This window comes from Triticum urartu, chromosome 5A (assembly GCF_056163025.1).
Source record: "Triticum urartu cultivar PI428250 chromosome 5A, HENAU_Tu73, whole genome shotgun sequence".
NCBI classification, from domain to species: domain Eukaryota; kingdom Viridiplantae; phylum Streptophyta; class Magnoliopsida; order Poales; family Poaceae; genus Triticum; species Triticum urartu.
Window position 1 is genome coordinate 500,643,747 of NC_141877.1, and position 18,157 is coordinate 500,661,903.

Sequence of the window (18,157 nt, forward strand, 5' to 3'; positions counted from 1 at the left end):
TTTTGGGACTAACCTATTAACCGGAGGCCCAGCCCAGAATTGCTGTTTTTTTTGCCTATTTTAGGGTTTCAAAGAAAAGGAATATCAAACGGAGTCCAAACGGAACGAAACCTTCGGGAACGTGATTTTCTCACCGAACATGATCCAGGAGACTTAGACCCTACGTCAAGCAAAAAACAGGGAGGGAACAAGGTAGGGGGCGCGCCTACCCCCCAGGCGCGCCCTCCAGCCTCGTGGGCACCCTGTTGCTCCACCGACATACTTCTTCCTCCTATATATACCTACATACCCCCAAACGATCAAATATGGAGCCAAAACCCTAATTCCACCACCGTAACTTTCTGTATCCATGAGATCCCATCTTGGGGCCTGTTCCGGAGCTCCGCCGGAGGGGCATCGATCACGGAGGGCTTCTACATCAACACCATAGCCTCTCCGCTGAAGTGTGAGTAGTTTACTTCAGACCTTCGGGTCCATAGTTATTAGCTAGATGGCTTCTTCTCTCTTTTTGGATCTCAATACAAAGTCCCCCCCTCTCTTGTGGAGATCTATTCGATGTAATCTTCTTTTTCGGTGTGTTTGTTGAGACTGATGAATTATGGGTTTATGATCATGTTTATCTATATATGAACAATATTTGAATCTTCTCTAAATTCTTTTATGTATGATTGGTTATCTTTGCAAGTCTCTTCGAATTATCAGTTTGGTTTGGCCTACTAGACTGATCTTTTTGCAATGGGAGAAGTGCTTAGCTTTGGGTTCAATCTTGCGGTGTCCTTTCCCAGTGACAGTAGGGGTAGCAAGGCACGTATTGTATTGTTGCCATCGAGGATAACAAGATGGGGTTTTTATCATATTGCATGAATTTATCCCTCTACATCATGTCATCTTGCTTAAAGCGTTAGTCTGTTCTCTTGAACTTAATACTCTAGATGCATGCTGGATAGCGGTCGATGTGTGGAGTAATAGTAGTATATGCAGGCAGGAGTCGGTCTACTTGTCTCGGACGTGATGCCTATATACATGATCATACCTAGATATTCTCATAACTATGCTCAATTCTGTCAATTGCTCAACAGTAATTTGTTCACCCATCGTAAAATACTTATGTTCTTGAGAGAAGCCACTAGTGAAACCTATGGCCCCCGGGTATATCTTCATCATATTAATCTTCCAATACTTAGTTATTTTCATTGCCTTTTATTTTGCTTTGCATCTTTAACATAAAAATACCAAAAATATTATCTTATCATATCTATCAGATCTCACTCTCGTAAGTGACCATGTAGGAATTGACAACCCCTTATCGCGTTGGTTGCGAGGATTTATTTGCTTTGTGTAGGTGCGAGGGACTTGCGCGTAGCCTCCTACTGGATTGATACCTTGGTTCTCAAAAACCGAGGGAAATACTTATGCTACTTTGCTGCACCACCCTTTCCTCTTCAAGGGAAAACCAACGCAAGTGCTCAAGAGGTAGCGGTATGGAAGTTGTCGAGGGGTTTTAGAAGGCTTGTTCACACAATGTTGGATTTTCAGTTCGAATTGGACACAAGAAGACTGTAGATAATGTGATAGTTTGGAGGCATTTCCTTTGTTCAAAATCAGGATTATGAACAGAGAAGGCGGATGAACCCATGACGAATTAGAATGGAGAGAAGAAAAGAACACATGCAAGAAAGATCACTAGATGTGGTTGTGAGGCCATGATAACTATGAAGCATATGAAGGATGGCAAATACTCAGTATCACATTTTCATGAAGAACACACCCATGATTTTGTCACACCTAGGAAGCAAAATTTAATAAAGTCTAACAGAAAAGTCAGTGAGAAGGCGAAGGACACACTATTCACATGTCACACAGCTAGCATTGGTACATTAGGGGCGTTTCGGTTGCTTCGTGTGTTGGTGAGGGTGGATTTGAGTTCGTGGGGTGCACAAAAAGAGACCTGCAAAACTATCATCGTGACATGAGAATTACTTTCAAGGATTCAGATGCTCAAATGTTCATTGACAACATCAGGAAGAAGAATAAAATCAACCCAGGGTTCTTCTTCGAGTATGTTCTTGATGATAAAAACTGTCTGACACATGTATTTTATGCTGATGCTTTTTGTAGAAAGAATTATGCTTTGTTTGGAGAAATGGTGTCCTTCTACTCTACATATAGCACCAACCAGTACAACATGATTTTTTGCCCATTCACAAGAATAGACCACCGCATGGGATCATTTTTTATGGTGCCGCCTTGATTGCAGATGGGAAGATAGAGTCATATGAATGGGTATTTCAAACGTTCTTGAAAGCAATGGATGGGGCAACACCAAGGCTTCTAGTAACTGATGAGGACCAAAGCATGAAGGTTGCAATTGAACAGATAATGCCAAACACTATCCATAGGTTATGCATGTGGAACATAATGGTAAAGCTTCCAGAAAAGGTTGGCCCTCCATTGAGATAGGATGAAGATTTCTATAGTACAATTAACTCATGTGTATGGGGCTCTGAAAACTCAGCTGAATTTGAGGCAAAATGGTCTTCATTGATTTCTGAATTTTGTCTTGAGGAAAACACATGGTTTTCCAGGAGATACGAACTTCGTGAATCATGGACAATAGCCTACTTCAGAGGTGTGTTTTTGGGTGAGATTCTAAGAATCACTTCAAGTTCAGAGAGTGCTAACTCGTTTTTCAATCACTTTATTGGCTACAAACATGCTTTGGTGGAGTTTTGGATTAGGATTGGTACAGCCCTAAAAGAACAATGTCAAAATGAACTCAAGGCTGACCATGAGTGCCTCAATTCTATGCCTGCATTGATTACATCTTGTGAGATTGAGAAGCATGCTAGTCTGGTCTTCACCCATAAGGTTTTCAAATATTTCCAGAAGGAGGTGCATGCAGATAGAGATCATTGCTTGATTGAAAGCATATCACAGGAAGGTGATGTGAGAACCAAGGTTATAGGTAGTGACCGCTCTTCGAAGTCTCGAGAAGTTCAATTCAACAAAACATCCTTGAGTGCTCATTATTCTTGCATGTTATTTCAGACTCGTGGAATTCCATGCAGACATATCATTGTTGTTTTGAGAGGTGCAAAGATGAATGAGCTACCTAGCCATTTTACTCTAGATAGGTGGAAGAAAACCGTTGACATGAGGGTACTATATGATAGCTATGGCAACTTGCTTGAAGAGAATGAAAGTAGTTCCTTAGATCTGGCAAAGCGGAAAATGGTTTCTGAGATACACCAAGTAGTGGATGACACAATTCGGTTGGCTAAAAAAAATCTCCTAAAGAATTGGAAGATTTAAGAAACATCCTCATTGACATGAAAAGAAATGTGTCTGAAAGGGTTGTTGCCAATAATCCTAGTAGGCAAGATGAGTTTGAGACATATATTGGTTGTACTATGCCTAATCAAGTTGAAATTCATCCACCAACCGAAGTACATACAAAAGGGAGATGCAAAAGAATTAAGGGGCACTTAGACAAGGGTGGGCAGCAAAACAAGAATGGAGAAGGGAAGCAAAATATGGATGGAGAGGGGAAGAAAAATGTTGCTAGACTGAAAAAGAAAGTGCCTAGAACATGCAAGAAGTGTAAGCAGGTTGCTTCCATGATAGCCATAATGGCCCAAACAACAACTAAGAAAACTTCTGGTACTTTTCATACCTGTGCAATTGTTTTTCCTTTCAGAAATGTATTGACACACACAAACTTATCTGGGTTGTTTTGTCAAACTGTGAAAGTGCAACTATCCCTAGGTGGTTTTGGTAATTCCTAACAATATATAGCTCATTGAGCTAATGCTATTTCAAGATTAATATCTCAGGAAAGCTCAATGATTGGCATGGCGTGGATGAGAAAAGTGGACCCCTCAAAACGCTAAGGACAAAGGATTGGCTCAAGCTCAAAGCTCAAGACTCTACATTTTCTATTTTAGTGATCCAAGATCACATTGAGTCTATAGGAAAAGCCAATTCTATCAAGGAGGGATGAGGTGTTGCTTAATGAGGTTCTTGCTCAAAATGCTTAGTGATATGATCCAAAACCCTCAACTACTTCCTCACATCCACATATGACCTAAATGAAAATTCAAACTCGGCCCCACCGATTCTTCCTATCCGGCGCCACCGAGTTTCAAATGTCTTAGCCACTGCCACAAACTCTAGGCAAATCGGTCTCACCGATAGGGATCTTGGTCTCACCGAGATGGGGTTGTAATCTCTCTGTTTCCCTTCATAACGTCTCGTTCTCACCGAGATGAGCGATCGGTCCCATCGAGATTGCAATGTAAACTCTCTGTTTTCCCTTCGTAATGTTTCGGTCTCACCGAACTGAGCGATCGGTCTCACCGAGTTACCTGACCAACTCTCTGGTTAGCTTATTACCAAAATCGGTCTCACCGAGTTTGTGTAATCGGTCTCACCGAGATTACGTTATGCCCTAACCCTAATCATATCGGTCCTACCGAGTTGCATGTCGGTCACACCGAAAACCCTAACGGTCACTAGCTTTGCTAAATCGGTCAGACCGAGTTTAACCATTCTGTCCCACCGATTTTGGAAAGTTATGTGTAACAGTTAGATTTTTTGTGCAGGCTATAAATACCCCTCCACCTCCTCTTCATTCATGGAGAGAGCCATCAGAACAAACCTACACTTCCAACCTATATTTTCTGGGAGAGAACCACCTACACTTGTGTTGAGACCAAGATATTCCATTCCTACCATATGAATCTTGATCTCTAGCCTTCCCCAAGTTGCTTTCCACTCAAATCTTCTTTCCACCAAATCCAAATCCTGTGAGAGAGAGTTGAGTGTTGGGGAGACTATCATTTGAAGCACAAGAGCAAGGAGTTCATCGTCAACACACCATTTGTTACTTCTTGGAGGGTGGTGTCTCCTAGATTGGCTAGGTGTCACTTGGGAGCCTCCGACAAGATTCTGGAGTTGAACCAAGGAGTTTGTAAGGGCAAGGAGATCGCCTACTTCGTGAAGATCTACCGCTTGTGAGGCAAGTCCTTCATGGGCGATGGCCATGGTGGGATAGACAAGGTTGCTTCTTCGTGGACCCTTCGTGGGAAGAGCCCTCCGTGGACTCGCGCAACCATTACCCTTCGTGGGTTGAAGTTTCCATCAACGTGGATGTACGATAACACCACCTATCGGAACCACGACAAAAACATCTGTGTCTCCAATTGCGTTTGAATCCTCCAAACCCTTCCCTTTACATTCTTGCAAGTTACATGCTTTACCTTCCACTGCTCATATACTCTATGCATGCTTGCTTGAATTGTGTTAAGATTGCTTGACTTGTCCAAAGTTGCTAAAATCTGCCAAGAACTAAAATTGGGAAAAGGCTAGATTTTTATTTGGTCAAGTAGTCTAATCACCCCCCTCTAGACATACTTTCGATCCTACAAGTGGTATCAGAGCTTTGGTCTCCATTTTATTTGATTTTCATAGCTTTTGGAAGTCATAGCCTTGGTTTCAAAACCTAGGAGAGTATGGCGTCTAGCGAGGGAAATTACCACCGTAGACGTCCTTTCTTTGATGGCACTAATTTTGCTAGTTGGAAGCATAAGATGAAGATGCATATTCTTGGACATAACCCTGCCATTTGGGCTACTGTGTGTGTTGGCTTGCAAGGTGAATTCTTTGATGGGAGAGAACCGAACCGTGAAGCTACCGCGGAAGAGTTGAAGATGCTACAATACAATGCTCAAGATTGTGATATCCTCTTCAATAGATTGTGCCCCGAAGAATTCAACAAAATCAGCCGTCTTGAGAATGCAAAGGAAATTTGGAATACTTTGATTGATATGCACGAAGGTACCGACTCCGTCAAGGAATCCAAGTTGGATGTGCTTCAAAGTCAACTTGACAAGTTCAAAATGAAGGATGGTGAAGGTGTCGCTGAAATGTACTCTAGGCTTGCTCTTATCACAAATGAGATTGTCGGCTTAGGAAGTGAAGAGATGACCGACAAATTCATCATCAAGAAGATCCTAAGAGCCTTGGATGGAAAATACGATACCATATGCACATTGATCCAAATGATGCCAAATTACAAAGATCTCAATCCACAAAAGTCATTAGAAGAATTGTTGCTCATGAGATGTCACTCAAGGATAAGGAGGAGCTCCATAATAAGTCAAGTGGTGCTTACAAAGCCTCATGTGAAGCTCCCACATCATCAAGTGAGAAACAAACCTTGAATGAAGAATTGAGCCTAATGGTGAAGAACTTCAACAAGTTCTACAAGAGTAGAATCAAAGAGAGAAGTTCCAAGTCAAGGTCCTACAATGACAAAAGAACTTCTAGTCGAGAGCGAAACTGCTACAATTGTGGAAGACCTGGACACTGCTCCAATGAGTGTACGGCTCCCCACAAGAGAAGAGAAGATTCTCCCGAAAGAAGAAGTAGAAGAGAAGAATCACCATCAAGGGAGAGAAGGAGTAGGGATGATCATTATGAACGAAGACCCTCCCGGAGAAGCAAGGATTCGGAAAGGAAGGACAAGTCATCAAGGAGCTACACAAAACGAAGACATCAAGCTCATGTTGGTGAATGGGTATCTGGCTCCGACTCCGACAATGACTCCGAGAGAAGTTATCACTCTGACTCCGAATATACTCAAGATGAAGGTGTTGCCGGTCTATCACTTGTGTCAACCAACTCCTACGACATATTTGACTCACCAAATGAAGGAATTGGAAGATGCTTCATGGCCAAAGGTCCAAAGGTATCACACCCGAAGTATGTTGATTTCAATAGTGATGAAGATGACTTGTTAGGTGATGATTATTTACTTGTTGACAACTCTAGTGATGAATACTATGATGAAATGTCAATTAATCATGCTAATCAGGATGAAACAAATGACAATGATAAGGCTAAGATTGAGTTTCTAACTAAAGAACTAAACACTCTTAAGTTAGCTCATGAAACTATCTAAGGAGATCATCGAGAACTTTGAAGGACTCATGAGAAATTACGTTTTGAGAAGCTCAATCTTGAGCAAGAGCATGAGTTCTTAAAGGCAATCAATGATGATCTTCGCAAGAAAAGTTCCTCTTACATTGCCAGGCGTTTACTCTTATCCACTTACATGCCTCAAGTCAAGTCTAGTAACAAGAACAAGAAGGATTCTTTTTCTAGTAGTAACAATAATCATGCTAAATCCAATATTGTTGCTTCTAGTAGTTCTCTTGATTCCACTAATGATTCTCTTAGCCAGGTTACACTTGAGCAAGAAAATAGCTTATTGAAGGGAATCATAGAGAAAGGTGTTTACAAGAGCCTTGCCGGGAGTAAGCAATTCGAGGAAATTGTACGCAAGCAAGGAAGGCACCGGAAGAATCAAGGTATTGGTCTTGAACGAAAGTTCAATGCCAATGGAGTAGAGTGGGAAGAACCCCAAGACGAAGTTTGTTCCTCAACAAGAGAAGTGTGATCCTACTTCTTTCAAGGGGACACAAGCTCAAGATGATCTTCCACCACAAGACCACAAGGAAAAAGGCAAGGACAAGCTTCAAGAGGAAATTGATGCATTTGAAGAAGCTCCCAAGGCCTTGGTCAAGTGGGTTCCCAAGACTACATCAAGTTCCACTTCATCAAGTACAACTACAACTCCGAGGATTCCCATCAAGATGGTGTGGATCCCGAAAAAGAAGAACTAGAGAGTTCTTGAGGGTGACTCCGCCAACATACTTCACTCTTATCATTTTGGCAAGAACAAGTGCAATCAACTTCCACATCTTGCACTAGTTCAAGGAGTCACAAACCCTCTTATTGGTAAGACAAGGGACAAGGTAACCTAATACTCTCATAGACATCATCTTGTGTGTGCATCACTCTATGTCTATGGATATCCTTGTTTGTTCCTTGTGGGACTAACTCGTGTAGGTATTGAAAGTGCAACTCACTCCAAAGGATAGCTCCGAATGATCTACATCAACTTAGAGCATCCACATCTTCAACACCTACATGAAGTCATCATCGACAAAACCCAAGGTTAGTTCATCCCTCTTAGGGGGAGCTTTGCTCTAACAATTGAGTTAAAGCAACTCTAATGGTGTGAACACCACAACGCTTTAGGTAAAAGTGGTAACCCCACTTGTGCTTAAACGATGAGTATGACCTATGAACAAATGTTCTCATTTGACTCCTAAGTCAATATGCTCATATATAGATGACCTAGTCATCGCCAATTACTTGATAGATGCTAGAATTGTTTGTGCATGCTTTGCCACATATTTCATTTGTCATTTTATTGTGTGAGCATGTTGGTTGCATAATTTACTCATTCGAGGACATCCACTTGTTGTTTTGATTGGTTGGTTTCTTTTTCTCTTGTCAAGTGGATGGAGAAGAATGCCTTCGCGGTAGCCCGGTTAACCGTTGGAGTATCAAACGGACTCCAAATGGCACGAAATTTGACAGGCGGTCTACCGGTGTTGTACCAAGGCCACTTGGCAAATCTCGGTCCATTCCGAGAATGTTTAACACCCGCTCACGAGAAGAGGCAAGAGGGGTGCGCCAGAGGACGTAGGAGTGTCGGATTGCAAAATGGACAACGGGGAAAATGCTCGGGTGCATGAGACGAACACGTATGCAAATGAGATGCACATCATGACATGATATGAAATGCATGACAAGAACAAAATGCAAAAAAAAGACAAAAACTAACCACGAAGGGAATCTCATAACTTAAAGCCGAAAATGGCAGAGTCGGAGTTACAATTTATGGCAAGATACATCCGTGGTGTTACAACACTCCACCACTACAAAATGATCTCTTCCCGAGATCTAGGACTGAAAGAACTCCGGATATTCGGAATGGAGGTGGTCCTCGCGTTCCCAGGTGGCTTCTCGGTCAGAATGATGTGACCACTTCACTTTCAGGAATTTGATAGACTTGTTGCGAGTCTTGCACTCAGTTTCTTCAAGAATAGCAACGGGATGCTCATGATAAGACAGGTCTTCTTGGAGATCAATCTCTTCTAAGTTGATGGTGAGCCCAGGAGTCTTGAATCACTTGCGAAGTTGGACGGAAGCTCAAGTTGATAGGGGAGGTTGCCTCTTTTGCCAATGACCTTGAAAGGACTTGCGTATCTAGGGGTAAGCTTCCCTTTGATACCGAAGCGACGAGTACCTTTCATTGGAGAGACGCAGAGGTAGACATGGTCTCCGATCTCGAAAGCCAAGTCACGATGCTTGCTATCATAGTAAATCTTCTGACGCGATTGCACGACTTTGAGATTTTCACGGATGACTTTACACATTTCTTCAGCTTCTGTGATTAAGTCATTGCCAAGAAGTTAGCGTTCACCAGTCTCTGACCAATTAAGAGGGGTACGACACTTTTTGCCATAGAGAATCTCGAATGGGGCCTTGCCCGAACTCGCTTGGAAGCTGTTGTTGTAGGAGAACTCGGCATATGGAAGACAATCTTCCCACTTCATACAGAAGGAAATGACACAAGCCCTGAGCATATCTTCAAGGATTTGATTGACTCGCTCGACTTGGCCACTAGTTTGAGGATGGAAGGCTGTGCTGAACCAAATATTGGTGCCCATGGCCTTTTGAAAGGAATGCCAGAACTTAGAAGCAAAGATGCTTCCATGATATGAAGATATAAACTGTGGAATGCCGTGCAAAGAGACAATCCTGGAGGTGTATGGCTCTGCCAACTGAGCTGTTGTGATAGATTCTTTGATAGGAAGAAAATGAGCCACTTTAGTAAGCTTGTTGATGACAACAAAGATAGCATCATTTCCACGTTTGGACTTGGGAAATCCAGTCACAAAGTCCATCTCAATATGGTCAAATTCCATTCTGGAATAGCAAGAGGTTGGAGGAGACCAGCTGGCCATTGGTGTTCTGCTTTCACTCTTCTGCAGACATCACATTCATTCACGAATTGAGCAATTTCTCGCTTCATTCGAGTCCACCAATACGACTGCTTGAGGTCATGGTACATCTTTGTACTTCCAGGATGAATGGATAGGAGGGAAATGTGCGCCTCATTCATAATGACTTTTCGTAGATCACCTTTAGGAACCACAATTCGATCCTCGAAGAATAGAGTATCTTTGTCATCAATGCGATAACACTTGTATTTCGGTTGGCTCTTGGCAGTCCCATTTTTCACCTTCTTCACCATGGCATCAAGAAGTTGTGCCTCACAAATTTGATCTTCCAAAGTAGGAGAGACTTGGAGGTTGGCAAGAAACCCTTGAGGAACAACTTGGAGATTCAGTTTGCGGAAAGCTTCACAAAGGTCTGGTTGGAAGGGCTTGAGAATTAGACTGTTGCCATAAGCCTTCCTGCTCAAAGCATTTGCAATGACATTGGCCTTGCCTAGAGTATATTCAATACTCAGATTGTACTCTTGAATCATTTTGACCCAATGAGTCTGCCTGAGGTTGAGGTTGGGTTGAGTGAAGATGTACTTGAGGATCTTATGATCAGTGAAGATGTCCACTTTCCTTCCCAACAAGAGATGTCTCCACGTTAATAGAGCATGGACAACTGCCGCCAACTCGAGGTCGTGAGTTGGGTAATTCTTTTCGTTGGGCTTCAACTGGCGGGAGGTATAAGCCACAACTTTCTTCTCTTGCATTAACATAGCACCGAGACCATGCAGGGAGGCATCACAGAAAACTTCGAATGGTTTGGATTCATCAGGAGGAGTCAAAACAGGAGCTATAACTAGCTTCTCTTTCAGGGTGTTGAAAGCCATGTCACATTCAGGCGTCCAGACATACTTGACATGCTTCCGGAGGAGGTTGGAAAGAGGCTTTGCAATCTTAGGGAAATTCTCAATGAATCTTCGACAATAGCTTGCAAGCCCAAGGAAACTACGGAGCTGCTTGACTTTCTGAGGCAGTTCACAATTCACAATTGCAGACTCCTTCTCAGGATTAATGGCGATGCCCTTGGCTGGGATGCTATGGCCAAGGTAGAGAACCTCATCAAGCCAAAACTCACACTTTGAAAACTTCGCATAGAATTGATGCTCTCTGAGTTTGTCGAGTACCAATCTCAAATGCTTGGCATGATCCTCCTTGTTCTTGGAAAAGACCAAGATGTCATAGAGATACACCAAGACGAAATCATTTGTGTAAGGGTTGAAGATGAAGTTCATCATGCGAGAGAACGTTGGAGGAGCAGTGACAAGGCCGAAAGACATGACAGTATATTCATAAGAACCATAGCTTGTTCCGAATGCTGTATTACGGATATCTTGTTCACAAATGCGAATCTGATGATATATAACCCATACGGAGGTCAAGCTTGGAGAAAACTTGAGCGCCCTTAAGTTGCTCGAATAACTCATTGATGTTGGGAAGTGGGTACTTGTTCTTTATTGTTTTCTTGTTCAATGGATGGTAGTCGATGCAGAGTCGTTCCGTTCAATCCTTCTTCTTGACAAAAAGAACACCACAACCCCATGTAGAAGAACTCGGTCTGATCAGACCCATACGCTCTTGTTCATCGAGTTGTTTCTTCAACTCCTTCAACTGTTCTGGTCCAAGCTTGTAAGGATGTTTGCAAACAGGTTCCGTGCCAGGCTCAAGATTGATGAAGAATTCAACTAGCCGGTGAGGTGGCATTCCTGGAAGCTCTTCTGGAAAGACATCTTGATATTCACAAACGACTGGAATCTGGGAGATGGCATTCAACTCGCCCTTCTCATTGAGAGAAAACAGTAGAACGGTATCATCACGAGTGGTATAGATGATCACATCCTCGAAAGAGTGTGTCAATTGAATTTTCCTGGCAGCACAATCAAGCTAAGCCTTGTGCTTAGAAAGCCAGTCCATGCCGAGAATTAGATCAATATCCGAGTCACCAATAACAATAGGAGAAGACAGAAACTTATAGTCACCCATCTTGATAGAAACATCCAGAACCATGGAGTTAGCATTCATGCGTTTACCTGGTGAGACAACTGCTAACAGACTAGGCAAAACTTGGAAAAGCCAACTCATGCTTTGATGCAAATGGTCTTGAGATGAAACTAAGCGATGCACCAGTGTCAAAAAGAACTTTTTCAGGAATATCATTAACAGGAAGATTACCCATGATTACTTCTGAAGAGTCCTCTGCCTGAGCTGCGTTCATCATCTTGACCTTTGCAAACATGGGATTATGCTTGACCACTGCATTGCTAGCAGATCTCACCGAAGGAGGAGGCGGAAGGCGCCTTTGGTTGAAGCATTTGTTTGCATAGTGCCCTTTCTGCTGACACTTCACTACTAGGAAAAGGCCTACTAATGGTGCACCAGTTTTGCCTACTAATGGCGCATCACTGGTGCGCCATTAGTATCACGCCACTAGTATTTATTACTAATGGCGCACCACTGGTGCGCCATTAGTATCTGGTATACTAATGGCACACCACGCAGTGCGCCATTAGTATATAACACCATGCGCCATTAGTATGCCTCCCAGGGGCCATATTTAACCATGTGCTTTGGCACACTAATGGCGCACTTTGGATGGATGCACACTAATGACGCACTGTTTGGTGATGCGCCATTAGTATGAATATTTGGTTTTTTTTACTTTTCTGATTTTTGCACAGGTTACAAAATATATTATTGGATAGAATATAGACAGCAGCACACAGCAACAGCAGATTCATCGAATACAATAGAAGATTAGTCTCTGAATACAATTCATCATATTAGTCTCCGAATTCAAAATACTGAACAAAGATAAAACATTACAAGTCTCAAGACCGCGAGTATCGAGATTGTCGGAAGTAATACTAATCCTAACAAGTCCTACTAATCATCATCATACAACTTCTACTCGTTATTCATAACAAGTCATACGATCATCATCTTGATAGTCATCGAGCCGAACCTACTTAATTGTTCTTAGCACATGATCATCAGTATTAGGCAGGACCTAAATACCCTATTTAATTAAGCTAAAATAGCATAAAACAATATAGACCCTGACTCTCCATTATGGAGAATGGAGAACATCCTGTCTCCAATTCTTGCGCTTCGCTTCCTTTTGCTTCCAAGAAGCTCCTTACGACTGTCCATACATTTTTTCCATCCTTTGATTTTCATGTCTCCACTTCTTTTAGAAATCTCGTATGGACAGTTGAGATTCGTAGGACGACCTGGCTGTATGTTCAAAACATTAACACTACCTTTCTGATACATCATATGAGGCACACAATTCTCTGGGATTATCTGTTGAAAAACATAGTAATAACTTCATAGTTAGCAATGATGTACTAGTTTTAGAAGTATGCAAAAGATGCACGGATGTCGTAATAGTAAAAATCTTACCAGGGTATCTCCATGGTAGTTACCGTAGTTGAACACATGCACTAGTGGCACGTATTTACCATAATGTTGAGGAGTTTGATTGTGGATAATGTAATTCTCAATGTCAGTACAAAATCCGACCAGATGATTTTTCTCCTTGTAAGTTGTTAATTCGGAGCCATCGGTGTAGTGGGTTTTGTCTACCATCTCCTGCACATTCTTTGAACAATAAAAATAAGCTGTCAATGGAAATAAGTTGTCAACTATTTTGAAATAAACAATATAAATTAGCTAATAACTATGTTTGAGAAACTCACATAGCGGTAGAACTGGAGGCGTATCAACAAGGACCCAAATGTCCATATTGTCTTGGTTGATGTCAGGATTACCAAGATCCATGGTGGTAAGCATACCCTCATCAAAACCATACATCTTGCAAAATGCTTCCCAATTTTTGCAACCAAAATGGATTACGTTCTCAGAATTATATAGATTTACTTCAAAGTCCACATCGTGATGAGTCCTTAGGTGAATTTTCTTTGTTTCAGAAATTTCATGGTCTTCAAAATCCATCCTCTCCAAGACATAGCGTCTTGCATGGCATGGGATAGTTGAAGATGAAAATTACACGTTGAAATAGTTGAAGTCATGCTTAATTATGAAAATAACACTTGTCGTCATTGTGTACCATTTCAACTTCGAAGGTCTCCTCGAGCTTAATGCTGAAGCGCCGATCATCATCCAGGTGAGGCATGTCACACAGACCTCGATCGTCGTGGCACCAGTCGCACTCCGCCGGGAGACTTTTTGTCGTCCGATGATGATAACAACATATCCTACGTTCATAATTCAAAACTACATCATTTAGGGTTTGTCGACACCGAGGCATCCTAAAAGCTAAGCTTTTATCATTTAGGGTTTGTCGACACCGAGGCACCCTAAAAGCCTAAGCTTTCATCATTTAGGTTCTTATCGACACTGAGGCACCCTAAAGCCAAGGTTTTATCATTTAGGGTTTGTCGACGCCGAGGCACCCTAAAAGCCTAAGCTTTCATCATTTAGGTTTTGTCGACGCCGAGGCACCCTAAAAGCCTAAGCGTACATCATTTAGTTTCTCATCGACACCGAGGCAACCTATAGAAGCCAAGTTAAGTTTTCATCATTTAGGGTTTATCGATGCCGAGGCACCCTAGGTTGGGCCTAATCACTTGGCACTAATCACTTGGCTCTATTGCCACCTATGTTGGGTTTATCATCTAGGGTTTAGGGCCTAATCACTTGGCTCATGCATTAGTCGCAAGTACCCCATATGTCCTTTCTTTAGCAAAGTGATGCTAAAATTCACGGAAAATTTCAGCATGACCTTTGCTGAAAATAGGACATATGGAGTACCTGAATTTGCCGGAACGGAAGTTAATCGACATTCCGGCAAACTCAAGGGCCTCTCGGGGTACCTGCAAATTCATCACGACACAATGGTCAGAGACAAAACCCAGCAACTTTACAAGTCTTTCACAGATTTGTTTGCAAGTTCTGATATGTAATAAAGATGGGCCTGAAAGATGAGCCTCCAATGCTAATTTGTTTGCCTCAAGACAAGATGAACCTCCAATGCAACAAGTAATAAAATGTATGCAAGTTCTGATATGTTTGCAAGATGAACCTCCAACGCAATAGTCTTAGAAATTAGGACACTACAATGATTGACAACCTTATGTAAAGTGCCAACTCCACAGATTTCTTTTTCACAGCTTTTATATTATTTCTAGAAGCAACACAATAGGGTTAAACACCAGAATCTTGAGTCTAATTAAACCCTAAAATAAACATTTCTCTTTCCCCTCCACCCTCCTATCCCTCTGCCTCTCTTTCCCAGCTCCAACCCCAAACACAAATTAAGTTAGCCATGGTTTAAACACCAGCTCATTCATTCTCACCTCGGGTCCAGGTGCTCTTCTCCTCCTCATGCCTCTATCCTCTCCCTCAGCCCAGGAACACCTGCACATTCACAGCAAAAAGCAACAGCTTGTTCAGACACTTCTTTTTTATTGTGTTATTCCAGCTAGGAAAAAAAACTTTGCTTCAAAAGCAAATAAGAGCAGGAGTGCAATCATCTAATGCTTGCTGCTCTTCTTCTTGCCATTTGCAGCACTGCAACTTGCCTCCTGATCCTCCTAATGCACCATCACAAAATTAAGTTCGGGTTACCTGAGAGGAGAGGAGGAAGAGAGGAGAAGAGAGGCAGAGGAGGAAGAGAGGAGAAGAGAGGCAGAGGGAGGAGGAAGAGAGGAGAAGAGAGGAGGAAGAGAGGAGAAGAGAGGCAGAGGGAGGAGGGTTACCTGACCACGATGAGGAGGTGCATGGGCGGCGACGGAGATGGAGGCGCGGGGGCGGCGGCGGCGTGGGGGCGGCGACGGAGACGGAGGCGCGGGGGCGGCGGCGGAGACGGAGGCGCGAGGGCGGCGGCAGCGGCGTCGTGGGGGCGGCGACGGAGACGGAGGCACAGGGGCGGCGGCGGCGTGGGTCGGGGCAGCGGGGGGAATTAGCTAGGGGGGCAAGGGAGAGGGACGAAGGGGATCTGGCGAGAGGGAGGGAATTAGCTAGGGGGGTATCTTACTAATGGCGCACATGCGGTCGGTGCGCCATTAGTAATCTTTTTTTTAACATAGCAATGGCGCACCGGGCAGAGGTGCGCCATTAGTAGTTTTGCAGAAAAGTAAAAAAATATATATACTAATGGTGCACTTTTACAGGGTGCGCCATTAGTAGTTTAAACTAGTAATGGCGCACTGTGAGGCGGTGCTCCATTAGTAGTTTTGCAAAAAAAAATTCAGTACTGGCGCACTCCCTGTCTGGTGTGCCCTTACTAGTTAGAACTAGTAATGGCGCACTTCGGTAGGATGCGCCATTAGTATGTATGTAAAAATGAAAAAACAAATTATCACTAGTGGCGCACCTATTTTCTGGTGCGCCATTAGTGTCTTCCACACTAATGGCGCATCACAAACTGGTGCGCCATTAGTATATAGTAGTGGCACACTACTTCCGTGGTGCGCCATTAGTGTCAATCCTATCTATAGCCCTTTTCCTAGTAGTGCTTGTTGGAAGTAACCTCTGAGAGCGGACGTTGATAAGGAGCACTTGACCTTGGAGTATGAGACTGCGCTTTGTTCTGATAGCCTGGGTTGGGTGGGTGGGAAGATCCATTGCCACCTTTACTCTTCTGCTGGTAAGGCTGACAAAATGGAGGAGGAGGAGGCAACCAGAATGAGGGAGTCCTGGATTAGGGGGTCTCCCGATAGCTGGACTATATCCTTTGGCTGGACTGTTGGACCATGAAGATACAAGATTGAAGACTTCGTCCCGTGTCCGGATGGGACTCTCCTTGGCGTGGAAGGCAAGCTAGGCAATACGGATATGTAGATCTCCTCCCTTGTAACCGACCTTGTGTAACCCTAGTCCCCTCCGGTGTCTATATAAACCGAAGGGTTTAGTCTGTAGGACAACATACAATCAAACCATAGGCTAGCTTCTAGGGTTTAGCCTCTATGATCTCGTGGTAGATCATCTCTTGTAGAACAATCAAGCAGGACATAGGGTATTACCTCCATCAAGAGGGCCCGAACCTTGGTAAACATCGTGTCCCCTGCCTCCTGTTACCATCCGCCCTAGACGCATAGTTCAGGACCCCCTACCTGAGATCTGCCAGTTTTGACACCGACATTGGTGCTTTCATTGAGAGTTCCACTGTGTCTTCACTGTAAGGCTTGACGGCTCCTTCGATCATCGGTAACAATGTGGTCCAGGGTGAGGTTTTCCTCCTCGGACAGATCTTCTTATTCAGCGGCTTCGCACTGCGGGCCAATTCGCTTGGCCATCTGGAGCAGATCGGGAGCTACGGCCCTGGCCATCAGGTCAGATTCGGAAACTTGAACCACACTGTCGACATCCGCGGAGACTTGATCTTCGACGAATTTGAGCCCGTGTGAGGTGCGCTGCACAATCACGACGGGCACAACGTAAGTCTGCCGTCGGACAGTGTTCGGGAGATCGCATCTGCAACCACACCGGCCTTCAATCCGGAGCAAATTGCGCCATCCAAGGATGGAGGGATAGATGCCGCCATGGAGGCCGTACTCTCAGCGGCGATGGAGCCGGATACTGACTTCACCCCTTACGAGAGCCATGTCGCCGAACCGCGGGATTCGTCTCCGGCCACGAGCTCCGAGCCGCCTGCATCCGTGCCTATTGAATCTGACTGGGCACCGATCATGGAGTTCACCTCCGCGGATATCTTTCAGCACTCACCTTTCGGCGATGTGCTAAATTCATTAAGGTCTCTCTCCTTGTCAGGAGAAACATGGCCGAACTATGTCTGGCTAGAATGGGATGCTAACAACGAAGAAATTCGCTGCGCACCCACCACCCACTTATTAGCCACTATCGATGATTTAACCGACATGCTCGACTTCGACTCCGAAGACATCGACGGTATGGACGATGATGCAGGAGACGAATAGGAACCACCGCCCAAACGGCGTTGGACCGCCACCTCATCATATGATATATACATGGTGGACACCCCAAAGAAGGCAATGGAGACGAGACAACGGAAGATAACCCCTCCAAAAAGCAACCCAAGCGCCGACTTCAGCGGCGCCGCTCTAAGTCCCGCCACAGCAAAAGTAGTGATACCGGCACAGGAGATAATAACACTCCAGATAGTGCCGAAGTCAACCACAATCCCCTCCAACACGATGTAGAGCGGGAAGATGAACAAGCTAGCCCTCCAGAGCAGGCGGCAGATGGAGAACCAAAGGAGGACAATTACATGCCCCTCTCCGAAGACGAGGTGA

The 18,157-nt window shown here is 43.8% G+C and overlaps 1 pseudogene; it reads left to right on the forward strand.

Annotated features, from left to right (window-relative positions):
* Positions 1-1,481: 1,481 nt before the first annotated feature.
* LOC147972272 (protein FAR1-RELATED SEQUENCE 5-like) lies at positions 1,482-3,708 on the forward strand (annotated as a pseudogene).
* Positions 3,709-18,157: the final 14,449 nt, after the last annotated feature.